A 12,938-nucleotide genomic window follows, 5' to 3' on the forward strand; every position below is an offset into this window, starting at 1 on the left:
CGCAGGCTTACCCGTACGAGGTAGACAACGTCGGCTGAGTCGCATGAGTATGTACCGCGTACCTGGTGGGTGGTGTCCTCACGTGCGACTCGGCCAACGTTGTCATCCTCATACGCTGCAGGAAAAGATGTCCCGAAGCGTGGTACATTGGCGAGACCATGCAGCCGCTGCGACAACGAATGAACGGACATCGCGCGACAATCACCAGGCAGGAATGTGTTCCAGTCAGGGAACAGCAGTCAAAGGCATTCAGCCTCTGATCTCCGGGTAAGCGTTCTCCAAGGTGGCCTTCAGGACCCGCGTCAACGCAGAATCGCCGAGCAGAAACTTATTGCCAAGTTCCGCACACATGAGTGCGGCCTCAACCGGGACCTGGGATTCATGTCGCATTGTATTCATCCCCCACCATCTGGCCTGCAAAATCCTACCAACTGTCCTGGTTTGACACAATTCACACCTCTTTAACCTGGGGTTACCCCATCTCTGGATCTGTAAAGATTTAATCACCTGCTAATGCTCGTATTCCAAGCATTGTCTGGCATCTTTGAATCTGTCTATATATATATTTTTGGGACATACCTCTTCATTCACCTGAGGAAGGAGCAGCGCTCCGAAAGCTAGTGACATCGAAACAAACCTGTTGGACTTTAACCTGGTGTTGTAAGACTTCTTACTATTCATCACAGTGGCTGAGGTTGGGACTCTGGGGGGCAGTGCCAGGTGTGTAGGTGAGGTTGGGACCCTGGGGTGTGTGTGGGTGAGGTTGGCATTCTGGGGGGGGGGGGGGGGCAGAGCCTGGTTTGCAGCTGCAGTTACACCTTCACGCCAGTAGGCGTGGAGTCGGCGCTGTTTCCCCGAGTCCCTGCTGCTGATCGGCGGCGGTGAGTGACAGGTGACGTCACGACGCCGCCCCGCCCCCGGCCGCCAGCTCCGGCCGCTAGCAAGTTAGGATGTCAATCATCAGGCGGTCGACATCCGGTGTCAGGTTCGGTTGGCCGGGAGGTTGCTAGGGGGCGTTTCCAACCGGGGCCTAAACGATGAGTGAAGCCCGAAATATGGAGGCTGTCCAGAGTGAAGCAAACTTCACAGGGAAATGACTCTGAGGGACGGCCTGGTGAGTATTTAAGACTTTCGTGCAATCTGCTAGTGTCGATGAATTTTATTTTGATGCGATGAGCCAAATTTGGAAGAAATACGATTTCATGACTGAGCAAAATTGGCATTGAGTTTAATTGGAATTATTTTTATTAAAAGTAATGAATTATTTAACTGTTAGATTTGTCCAATGATGTGGGCAGTGCACAGGGGAGGGTGCCCCCTGGTATGATGGTGTTTGGTGACTTCAGCCATTTAATGTCATGCACCAGGGTTTTGTTGTTGACATTGAAGATGCCCATCTCAAATGGTGGGCATCGGTCTTCCCACCCGGGGTGTCTCAATGGCCAGTTGTCGTTGAAGCTGTTGCATTTAGAAAGGATGTTTGAACCTGATGGCGGGACGGTTGGCACCTGCCTCCCTCCAGTGCCTCCCTGTTGGGTTTGTGAGAGCCTGAAGTCTTGTAAGCGACCCTGCAGAATAGCTTAATCTTGTTTGTTTGTGTTTTCGTTTAAAGATTTATTTCTTTTGAACAAAGCTTGCAGCCATCCTGTCACTGCAGGGTGGCCATGAAGTTTGAGGCGCTTGTTAATTCTCTTTTGCTTCCTGTTGAACGTTTGTCTTTGCCACTTTCGCAGCAAACGGGAAGTGAGTGTGGCAGAACATCTGTTTAGTGTTGTGGATTTACTTTGATTAAAGGCCAACTTATTGCAATCAACTCAAAACTGGACACCCTTGAGGCGCTGTGGGCCATCAGTAGCAGCAGAATTGTATTTGAGCATATTCTGTAACCCACATGGCCTGGCATATCTCCCATTCTACCAGCAAGCTGAGGGAGTCAACCCTGGTTCAATGAAGAGGTGCAGGAGGGAATGCCAGGAGCAGCACCAGACATATCTAAAAATGAACTGTCAACCTGGTGAAGCTACTTGCATGCCAAACAGTGTGAGCAACATACAATACACAAGAGCTAAGCAATCCCAACAACCAACTGATCAGATCAAAGCACTGCCGTCTTGTCACATTCAGGCATGTGTGGCAGTGGACAAGTAAACAACTTTCTGGGGGAGACTCTTCAAATATCTCCATTCTTGATGATGGGGGAGCCCAGCACTTAAGTGCAAAAGATGAGGCTGAAAATTTTGCAACAGCCTTCAGCCAAAAGTGCTAAGTAGATGATCCATCTAGGCTTCCTCCTGAAGTCCCCAGCATCACAGATGCCAGTCTTCAGCAATTTAATTCATTCCAGATGACATCAAGAAACAGCCGAAGACACTAAAGACTTTGGGCCCTGATAATATTGACTTATGCTCCAGAATACGCCGTGCATCTAGCCAAGCTATTTGGGTACAGCTATTTGAGGTCAGTTATTTCAGTCATGGGACATCGCTGCAGGAGCTCTTCGGGGTAGTGTCCTAGGCCCAACCATATTCATCAAAGACCTTCACTTTGTCATAAGGTCAGAAGTTTGCTGATGATTGCACAGATGTTGAGCGCTATTCAAGACCGCTCGGATACTGAAGTATGTCAACATGCAGCAAGACCTTGACAGCATTCAGGCTTGGGCTGATAAGTGTCAAGGAACATTCATGACACACAAGCTGCCAGGCATTGACCATTTCCAATAAGAGAGAATCTAATTGTCCCTCATTGACATTCAATGGCATTACCATCACGGATTTCCCCCACTATCAACATCCTGGGATGTTACCGTTGACCAGAAACTGAACTGTAACGGCCATATAAATACTGTGGGTATAAGAGCAGGTCAGAGGCTGGGAATTCTGCAGCTAGTAACTCGCCTCCTGATTCCCCAAAGCTTGCCCACTAACTACAAGGCACAAGTTTGTAGTGTAATGGAATACTCTTGCACTCGCCTGGATGAAGTATATTTCCAACTAGCTCAACACCAGCCAGGACAAAGTAACCCGTTTGGTCAGCACCCGATCCAACACTGAAAACATTCACTCCCTCCACCGCATGTGCAAAGTGACAACAGTGTGTACCATCTACAAGATGCACTGCAGCAACTTTGGAAGGTTCCTTATATCTCCACTTCCTTGATGGAAATTAGGGATGGAGAATAAATGCTGGACTAGCCAGTGTTGCCTCCATCCTGTGAAATAATTAAATATTTTACATATTATTACTCTGAGAATAATTTTTAGTAAGGGTTTGCAGTTATGCTAGTTTTAGTTAGTAGAGGTGACTTCACAAACCTAGTTAGTCTTCACGAATTTGATTGCAGGTAACTGGAAATGTTTCCAAACTAGTTGATTAAATAATCCAATTTTTGCACCACAATACACGTCTCATCATATTCACTGATGAGGCCATGTGTATTATTTACTGAGCAACCTGGGTGAAGGCTTAAGTAAGACCCATCGTACTGAACATCATCAAAGTTGGAGAGAGTAGAAGAGAAACTAGTTGAATGAAGTCATCACGTTGACTGTACAGCACTCTGGGATGTCCCAAAGTGGTGAAATGTGCCGTATAGTTGCAAGCTTTTCTTTAGGAGAGAGTCTGTTATTAGCTATTGGTTTCTTTATAGAATTGGATGAGTGCTTGAGGGGAAATCAGCATTCAGGTTTATAGGAATAGAAATCGTAGCACCACTACATGCAGAAGGAGATTTGGCCCATCGGGTCTGCACCAACCCTGCACCCTACCTATGCCCACGCCCACCACCCTATCCTCCTTACCCAGTAACCCCACACAACCTTTTTGGACACTAAGGGGCAATTTAACAGGTCCATTCCACCTAACCTGTACACCTGTAAACTGGAGCACCCATAGAGTGGGGGATTTGAACTTAATAATCTTTATTAGTGTCACAAGTAGGTTTACATTAACACTGCAATGAAGTTACTGTGAAAAGCCCCCAGTCGCCACACTCTGGCGCCTGTTCGGGTACACAGAGGGAGAATTCAGAATGTCCAATTCATCTAACAAGCACCTCTTTCGGGACTTGTGGGAGGAAACTGGAGCACCTGGAGGAAACCCACGCCGATACGGGGAGAACGCACAGACAATGACCCAAGCCGGGAATCGAACCCTGGAGCTGTGAAGCAACAAGTGCTAACCACTGTGCTACCGTGTCGCCCACTTTTTGATTGGATTGCTATACAGAGAGCCGGCATGGACCAAATGGCTTATCTCTGAACCATTATGGCTCTATGTACCCTGTGACAATCTGTCTTGAGTCAATTCATGTGCTGGAAGCTATGACATTAGATAATTGGTGAAGGTTAACATTAGTTGCAGGCACAGGGTACTTGAAGTGGAAAAGTGTTCCATAACACTGAGGTAATAATCGATCCCCAGACATTAGCAGTTTAAAATTAATTTTCCTCTATATTTTGCAGTTTTTAGAAATATGTTGCAACAGAGCACAAAACTGCTCCCAGTTCCTGGTTGAAGTGGTGCAGCATTAATGAAGGATGTGCCTCAACGCAACCTTGAAGGAGTATCCCTTAAATGGCAGTGTGATATTCTTGTATTTCTATCCTCTTTTCCTTCAGAAATGACTGTAAATGAGCAGCAAATTGATCAGAATTTGAAATGTGGTGTTGCATATTATTTATAGCACAGAAGCAGACGATTCAGCCCAACGATTCTGTGTCGGTGTTTCTGCTCCACATCTGCTCATCACAACCCTTTCAGCACCCCTTTCTATTCCCTTTTTTTTTTTTACATACTCATCTAGTTTCCTTTTCAAAGCATCAAAGCTTTTTGCCTTAATCACTTCCTTTGGCAGCCAGTTCCACATTGTCAGCACGGTAGCATTGTGGATAGCACAATTGCTTCACAGCTCCAGGGTCCCAGGTTCGATTCCGGCTTGGGTCACTGTCTGTGCGGAGTCTGCACATCCTCCCCGTGTGTGCGTGGGTTTCCTCCGGCTGCTCCGGTTTCCTCCCACAGTCCAAAGATGTACAGGTTAGGTGGATTGGCCATGATAAATTGCCCTTTGTGTCCAAAATTGCCCTTAGTGTTGGGTGGGGTTACTGGGTTATGGGGATAGGGTGGAGGTGTTGACCTTGGGTGGGGTGCTCTTCCCAAGAGCCGGTACAGACTCGATGGGCCGAATGGCCTCCTTCTGCACTGTAAATTCTATGAGCTAAAGAAATTTATCCTTGTATCCCTGCAGGGTTCATCAGTAACTGTCTCGTATTTATTGTCATTGGTTTTGGATTCTCTCCCACATCGACCCTTTCCGAACCATTCATCCTGCTAAAGTTCACCAGCTCGCCTCCTGAGTCTTTACTTTTCAAAAGAAAAAAACCTCCATAGACATAGAATTTACAGTGCAGAAGGAGGCCATTCATCCCATTGAGTCTGCACCGACCCTTGGAAAGAACACCCCACACCTCCACCCTATCCCCGTAACTCGCTAACCCCACCTAACCTTTTTGGACACTGAGGCCAATCCACCCAAACCTGCACATCTTTGGACTGTGGGAGGAAACCGGAGCACCCGGAGGAAACCCACGCAGACACGGGGAGAACGTGCAGACTCCGCACAGGCAGTGACCCAACTCGGGAATCGAACCTGGGACCCTGGAGATGTGCAGCAACAGTGCTAACCACTGTGCTACCGTGCTGTTCGATCTTTCCCAATAGCTGCTGTGATCCCTGCTGCCGTACATGGGCCAAAACATGGAGCCGATGAACCTGGCAACAATTCACAACATGACACCCAGAGGAAATGAGCCTGAGCTGCTGTAGAAATGCCAGGCGAGCCTTTCATGTTTCCCAGCACGTCCAATGACGAGTGATCCGCACATGGTCTATCAGCTGGGTTGTATAGATTACAGTGGAAGCAATCTGATCCTTCTGTTGTCCACGTGTTATCTGTCTGGAGCCTAAAAATAAAATGCATTTGCCCTATCAGCTTAGAGAATGAAAAAATTGCGAGGGTCTCACAATGTTTCTTTCGAACTTTGTAACTGAATATTTTTCTGGAAGGAAGATTTCATCCTGGTGTTTATGTTTTGAACTGGCCCGGGATTTAAAATCTTTAAAAATCAATACAACGTCCAAACCTCAAATCTAGGGCAGACATTCTTTTGCTTTTTAGCCACTATTTCATCCAGGATGCTTTGAGGTAGAGAACTTTTAAAAAGTGAAACTATTTGATATCACACTTTGGCTGTTGTTTTCAGTATTCTAGTACTCTACGTCAGGTGTTCAATGTCAGCCTGACCACTGTGTGTGTATCTTACAATAAAGATAGATGTACATTTGTGGGGTGGAATCTTGTGGAGGTGAAGAGCGTCTTGGCCGTCAGGCGTGGAACCAGCGAGAGCCCCGTGTCGCTACTCTTTAGGGGAGGCCCAGGGTCTCGTGCCAATCGGGGATCTAACAGGGCAGTGGCACCATGGACATGGGTGGAGGTCTTGCCCACTGCCAACTGTCTGCCAATCAGAGGCTGGTAACTTCTGTATTCAGTAGCTCCACTGGGGAAGAGGTGGCTGTGCCCGATGCTACACCCACCCAAGACACTATGGGCGAGTTGGGGCTTGGGAGGGCCAAGGATGAGTCATAGTTGTGGAGTATAACAGCACAGACGGAGACCCTTCAGCCCATCATGTCTGCAATGCCCACCAAGCACCTATCTATTCTAATACCATTTTTCAGCACTTGGTCCGTAGCCTGGCGTGCTATGGCATTTCAAGTGTTTATCTAAATTCTTCTTCTTTTCCACCCACCCAACCCCCAACTCGCCTATAAGGGGGTCCTCAAGGCCATCTCATGTGCACATGATACCCCTGGGTCTGATGCCCGTCAGTAAAAAAATGCCAACTTGGGACCATGGCAGTGCCACCTGAGCACTGTGGCACTACCAGGGCTCTAGGCTGGCACCAGCAGTGCTAGGATGCCACCCTGCCCAGAGGGCAAACACCTGGGGGCCCTTCGATCCCCTGGGAGACCCCCATGAGTGCCGAGGACCCAGGTTCGATCCCGGCTCTGGGTCGATGTGTAAACTCCACACGGACATTCTCCCCGTGTCTGCGTGGGTTTCGCCCCCACAACCCAAAGATGTGCAGGGTAGGTGGATTGGCCATGCTAAATTGCCCCTTAATTGGAAAAAATGAATTGGATACTCTAAAATAAAAAATAAAAATGAGTGCCGTTCCGCCTGGTCCCCGTCAGTGGGATCAGGACTGAATGGTGCTGATCCGAGGGATCAGGACTGAATGGTGCTGATCCGAGGGATCAGGACTGAATGGTGCTGATCCGAGGGATCAGGACTGAATGGTGCTCACCGAGGGATCAGGACTGAATGGTGCTCACCGAGGGATCAGGACTGAATGGTGCTCACCGAGGGATCAGGACTGAATGGTGCTCACCGAGGGATCAGGACTGAATGGTGCTCACCGAGGGATCAGGACTGAATGGTGCTCACCGAGGGATCAGGACTGAATGGTGCTCACCGAGGGATCAGGACTGAATGGTGCTCACCGAGGGATCAGGACTGAATGGTGCTGATCCGAGGCCTCCCTATCTAAATGCTTCTTGAATGTTGTGCAAGTTCCTGCCTCTGATTCCCACCACCCTCTGGGTGAAAAAGAATTTACTCCCATTCCCTCTAAATCTCCTTCCCCTGACCTTTAATCTATGCTCCTTGGTTATTGACCCCTCTACCAATGGGTAAAGATTCTTCCTATCCACCCTGGGATAGGATGTCCCTTATCATTTTATACACCTCAATCAGGTCCTCTCCCTGCCTTCTCGGTTCTAAGGAAAACAACCCCAACCTATCTAGCCTCTCTTCATAGCTGAAACGCTCCAGCCCAGGCAACATCCTGAACATCAGCAGTTGAGTGATGGTGGGGTGTGGACCGCAAGGCATGGGGGCGAGGGGATTTTTCAGCAAAGGCATGAGGTACCCCCCCCTCCCCCCCTGTCTGCGGGTGGCAGCGGCAGGATGGGACCCCTAAGTGGGCATTAATGTTCCATTGTGGCGGAGCAGGAAGGCCATCCACGGACCCCCTCACCGTGCATTTAATCGGGGTGGAGGCAGGACGCGTCCCCTGCCATCAAACCCGTCCTGTGGGAGGGCAGGAGGTTCTTGTGCCTTTCACCACCGCAGAATGTCCCAGAGCATTCGATAGCAAACGCAGTACTCTTTGAAGTGTCGTCACTGTTTTAAGAAAACGAGGCTGCCGATTTGCACATAGCAAGCCCTCAAGTACCAATAGATAATGACCAGATAACCGTTTTGGTGATAGGACTGAGGGATAAATGCAGCACAAGACATTCGGGAAAAGCTCCTCTTTGTTTCAAAATAGCGGGGCGATGAGGGCAGGTGGGACCTCGGTTTAATATATGACACAAACCCCAGAGAAGCAACCTCCAACAGTGCAGTGCTTCCTGCACTGGTAGCATCGGCCTGCATCATGTGCTCAGGTACCTGGAGTGGGACCTGAACTCGCTTGATCTCCTGACTTAGCAGCCACAGTGCTACTAATTGAGCCAGAGCTGACACTTGATGCCCAAGTCATCATGACTGTATGGGATGGGCTAGATGAACTAGTGGGCCTTTTCCCACACTGTTCAGTGACAATTACAAGCAAGTACAAAGGAGACTTGTACTTAAAAACCAAGAAGGACTTCCATGTTCTTGCTATCCCTTTCTAAAATGATAACAGATTGTGCATTTGGATTCCAGTTGAAAACAGCAGCAAATAGGATGCCAGTCTTGGACTATAGCAATGTACGGACTGTAAAGAGCGACAGTTTTAAGTCCTGTTATAGTATTAAGTTAAGCAGCTGTCATATTTTAGCTGGGTAGTCATCTGCAAGCTTATGGTATTGCGTTACACGTGCCTCAGCAATAACCGTCCCAGCACGGATCTCTGTGAGTACCTGGAACCGAATCTTTGTTAACAAATTGCTAAATAATAATTACTAAATATCCCTAGAATTTGAATACAGCATGGCGAAACTTGCTTTGCGATTTTGGCTGTCGTTTAAGAGTGCCAGATTCCAGCTCTGAAATCGCTAACTGCTGGATTTTTCTGCTGAGCTATTGGCAAGACCGCTAACAACTGACTGCTAATCTGTTTGTAGGTCCCACTCGGTTTAATGAGAAAGCTGTTGGCAACCCCTTCAGCTGCTCATTGTACCGTGGTAGTTTAATCAAGAGGAAACTGAAATAAGTCATTGCAGAGAAATCACTCCTCTCGGTGTCCTAAGAGAGGGATTTTCACCTTGTAAATGGGCCACTGTAATCAAGTGTCCTCTAGCAGCAACGTTCAATTCTGAGGACCTGTCTTGTTAACTACCCAGGTTCGATTCCCGGCTTGGGTCACTGTCTGTGCAGAGGCTGCACATTCTCCCCGTGTCTGCGTGGGTTTCCTCCGGGTGCTCCGGTTTCCTCCCACAAGTCCCGAAAGACGTGGGTAACTTGGACATTCTGAATTCTCCCTCTGTGTACCCGAACAGGCGCCGGAATGTGGCGACCAAGACCTACTTGTGACAATAAAGATTATTCTAAGTTATTCTAAGAAGTGAGTTATTTTGCTACTAGAAACAGCAATAAAAGTAGAGTAAAATAGCCAGGTACGGCAAATGTTTGCAAAAGAAAGGCAGGTTAATCTTTTGGTACGGCTTTATATGAATGATTTCGGTGAAGGGACTGAAGATATGGCTGCTAAATCTGCTAATGACACAAAGATAGATAGGAAAGTAAATTGTGAAGAGGACATAAGGATGCTGCAAAGGGACATTGATAGGTTAAGTGAGTGGGCAAATATCTGACCAATAGAGTATAGTGGGGGTAAATGTGAAATTATCCATTTTGGCAGGAAGAAAAGCTTATTATCCAAATGGTGCGAGATTGCAGAGCTCCGAGGTGTAGAGGGATCTGAATGCCTTGGTGTATGGATCACAAAAGGCTAGTATATAGACACAGCAAGTAATGGGTCAGTTAAAAGAACATTATTGTGAGGGGAATTGACGACAAATATAGGCATGTTTTGCTTCAGGGCGTTGATGAGACCACGTCTGGAATGTTGGTCTCCTTATTTAAGGAAAGATACAAATGTCTTGGAAGCAGTTCCGAGAAGGTTTACTTGACAAGGACCAGGAATAGGCCGGTTGTCTTACGAGGAAAGGTTGGAGAGGTTAGGTGTGTATCTACTGGAGTTGAGAAGAGTAAGATTGAAACCTTTTAAGATCCTGAGGGGTATTGACAGAATCTTAATGGATGTGGAGAGGATGTTTCCTCTTGTTGGAGAATCTCGAACAAGGGGCCGCCCATTTAAGACCGAGATTATGAGAGAAGGGTGTGAGTCTCTGCAACTCTCTTGCTCAAAAGGTTGTGAGTATAGAGTATGTGAATATTTTTAATACAGTGTTAGAAAGATGGGGGTTCATGTGCATCTTCTGCCAGTAATTTTCCAGACAGTAGACAAGGTCACAGGTTTGGAAGGTGCTGTCGAACTAACCTTGGCAAGTTGCTGCCATGTGTTTTGTAGACAGTACACACTGCTGGTACTGTGCGTTGGTGATGGAGGGAAGGTGTATTCAACTTTACATATAAACAAGGCAGCTTGGGAGCAGTTGTGTATCGTGCCTGTCAACTGTAGAATCACACTGCAGTAAGGCAGGAGAGAGGATAACAAATGGATTGCATTGTAGTCTACAATTGGGACAAGCTGGAGCCTTTAAATTAAAGGGGGCAGCGCTATCCCTTCTTTACTAGGTGCTATGGTAAAGACTCGGAGGGTGAAATTATGAGCATTTGAGGTTTTGCAATGGCGTAATATGCTTGATTACTATAGTCATGTACTGTGGTCTTAAATGCTGATTCATCCAGAAAGGATAGGAAGGAATGTTGCTAACTCTGGGATTCTGGTGGCTTATTGCTTAGGTTTGTAATTAGCATGACTTGCGACTGCTGATGCACCCGACCATAGTCTAAGATCCACCAATGTTTTACTAGTAGGCACCTGTTGTTTGTCTGCATAAATCCCTGTCGAAGAAACACCGATGGCACCGGGGTTTGTTGGCCTTAATGTTGCATTTCATCTTTTCAGTGGATACTGTGTGTTTTTAGTCATTGAAGAACCATTTTTGTTTTGCAGTCTTGTGCTACGTGTTTAAATTCCCTTTTAAAAGCACCCGTTTATTCGACTTTGCATGGGTTAATGCTTCGCAACCCAAATTACTTCACAGCTAAGGAAGTACTTTTGAAGTGTTGTGTGTGGAGTTACTGCAACTGATTTGTACACAGCAGGTTACAACATACAACAATGTGGTGATCAGATGAGTTGGTATTTTACAGTGATGCTGGCTGGGATACTGGAGAGAACTGTCCTGCTCTTCTTCCAATAGTGCCACGGAATCTTTTGTGTCTAAGGGGAATGACTGGGCCTCAGTTTAATATTTTGTCTGAAAGGCAGGGCAGCACGGTAGTGCAGTGGTTAGCACTGTTGCTTCACAGTGCCAGGGCCCTAGGTTCGATTCCCGGCTTAGGTCACTGTCTGTGTGGATTCTGCACGTTCTCCCCGTGTCTGTATGGGTTTCCTCTGGTTTTCTCCCACATGTCCCGAAAAACGTGCTTGTTAGGTGAATTGGACATTTTGAATTCTCCCACTGTGTATCCGGAATGTGGCGACGAGGGGATTTTCACAGTAACTTCATTGCAGTGTTAATGGAAGCCTACTTGTGACAATAAAGATTATTATTATTATCATTAATAAGGAAATGGTGGATGAAATGTACAGAGGTTTTGCTTCTGTCTTCACGAGAGGATGCAAAAACATTTCAGTGATAGCTGTAAATCAAGAGGTGGAAGGTAGAGGGGAACCTGATGAAATTTCAATCACTAGGGAAGCTGTTCTGAGCAAAATGATGGAGCTGCGACTGGCAAGTCTCCGGGATCTGATGGACTCCCTCGTAGGGTGTTAAAAGGGATGGCTGATGAGGTAGTAGATGCGTTACTGTTAATTTTCCAAAATTCGCTATATTCTAGAAAAGTTCCATCAAGTTAGAAAGTAGCAAATATAACCCTTCTATTCAAGAAGGGAGGGAGGCAGAAAACAGGAAACTACAGGCTAGTTAGCTTGACCTCTGTCATGTGTAAGGTGTTAGAATGGATCGTTAAGGAGCGTGTAACTGGTCACGTCAAGAGGTACCTTGTGCTGTGGACAAGAGGGGAACCTGTAGACGTGCTGTACTTGGATTTCCAGAAGGCATTTAATTATGTGCCATATCAATGGTTATTGTAGAAAATAAAATCTCATGGTGTAGGGGGTAACATACTAGCACGAACAGAAGATTGACTGGTTGGCAGAAAACGGAGAGTATGCTTAAATTAAACATTTTTCTGATTGGCAGGATGTGACAATTGGAGTTGTGCAGGGGTTTGTGCAGGACATTCAACATTTTCCAATTTATTTCAATGTCTTTGATGAGAGGAGTGAATGCATGGCCACTAAATTTGAGATGACGTAGGAAAATATGTTGTGTAGTGTACATGCGGAGGTTGCAGATGGATATAGAGTGAGTGAGCAAAAAATGTGATGGATGTGAGTAGATGTGGGGCGGCACTGTAGCGCAGTGGTTAGCACTGTTGCTTCACAGCGCCAGGGACTCTGGTTCGATTCCCGGCTTGGTTCACTGTGCGGAGCCTGCACATTCTCCCCGTGTCTGCGTGGGTTTCCTCCGGGTGCTCCGGTTTCCCCCCACATGTCCCGAAAGACGTGCAGGTTAGGTGAATTGGACATTCTGAATTCGCCCTCCGTGTACCCGAACAGGCGCCGGAGTGTGGCGACTAGGGGCTTTTCACAGTAACTTCACTGCAGTGTTAACGTAAGCCTACTTGTGACAAT

General features: G+C 47.0%; 1 protein-coding gene across 6 annotated transcripts in view; it reads left to right on the forward strand.

The window, feature by feature from the left end:
* The first annotated feature begins 993 nt into the window (after positions 1-993).
* Positions 994-12,938, forward strand: part of ppip5k1a (diphosphoinositol pentakisphosphate kinase 1a) — a 162,509-nt gene continuing 150,564 nt past the window's right edge. For all 6 annotated transcript variants that reach the window (XM_072492738.1, XM_072492739.1, XM_072492740.1 and 3 more), the window contains exon 1: positions 994-1,114. The gene's annotated coding sequence lies outside the window, so the exon portion shown is untranslated. The remainder of the gene's footprint in view (positions 1,115-12,938) is intronic.

The sequence above is a fragment of the Scyliorhinus torazame genome, chromosome 30, assembly GCF_047496885.1.
Source record: "Scyliorhinus torazame isolate Kashiwa2021f chromosome 30, sScyTor2.1, whole genome shotgun sequence".
Lineage (NCBI taxonomy): Eukaryota > Metazoa > Chordata > Chondrichthyes > Carcharhiniformes > Scyliorhinidae > Scyliorhinus > Scyliorhinus torazame.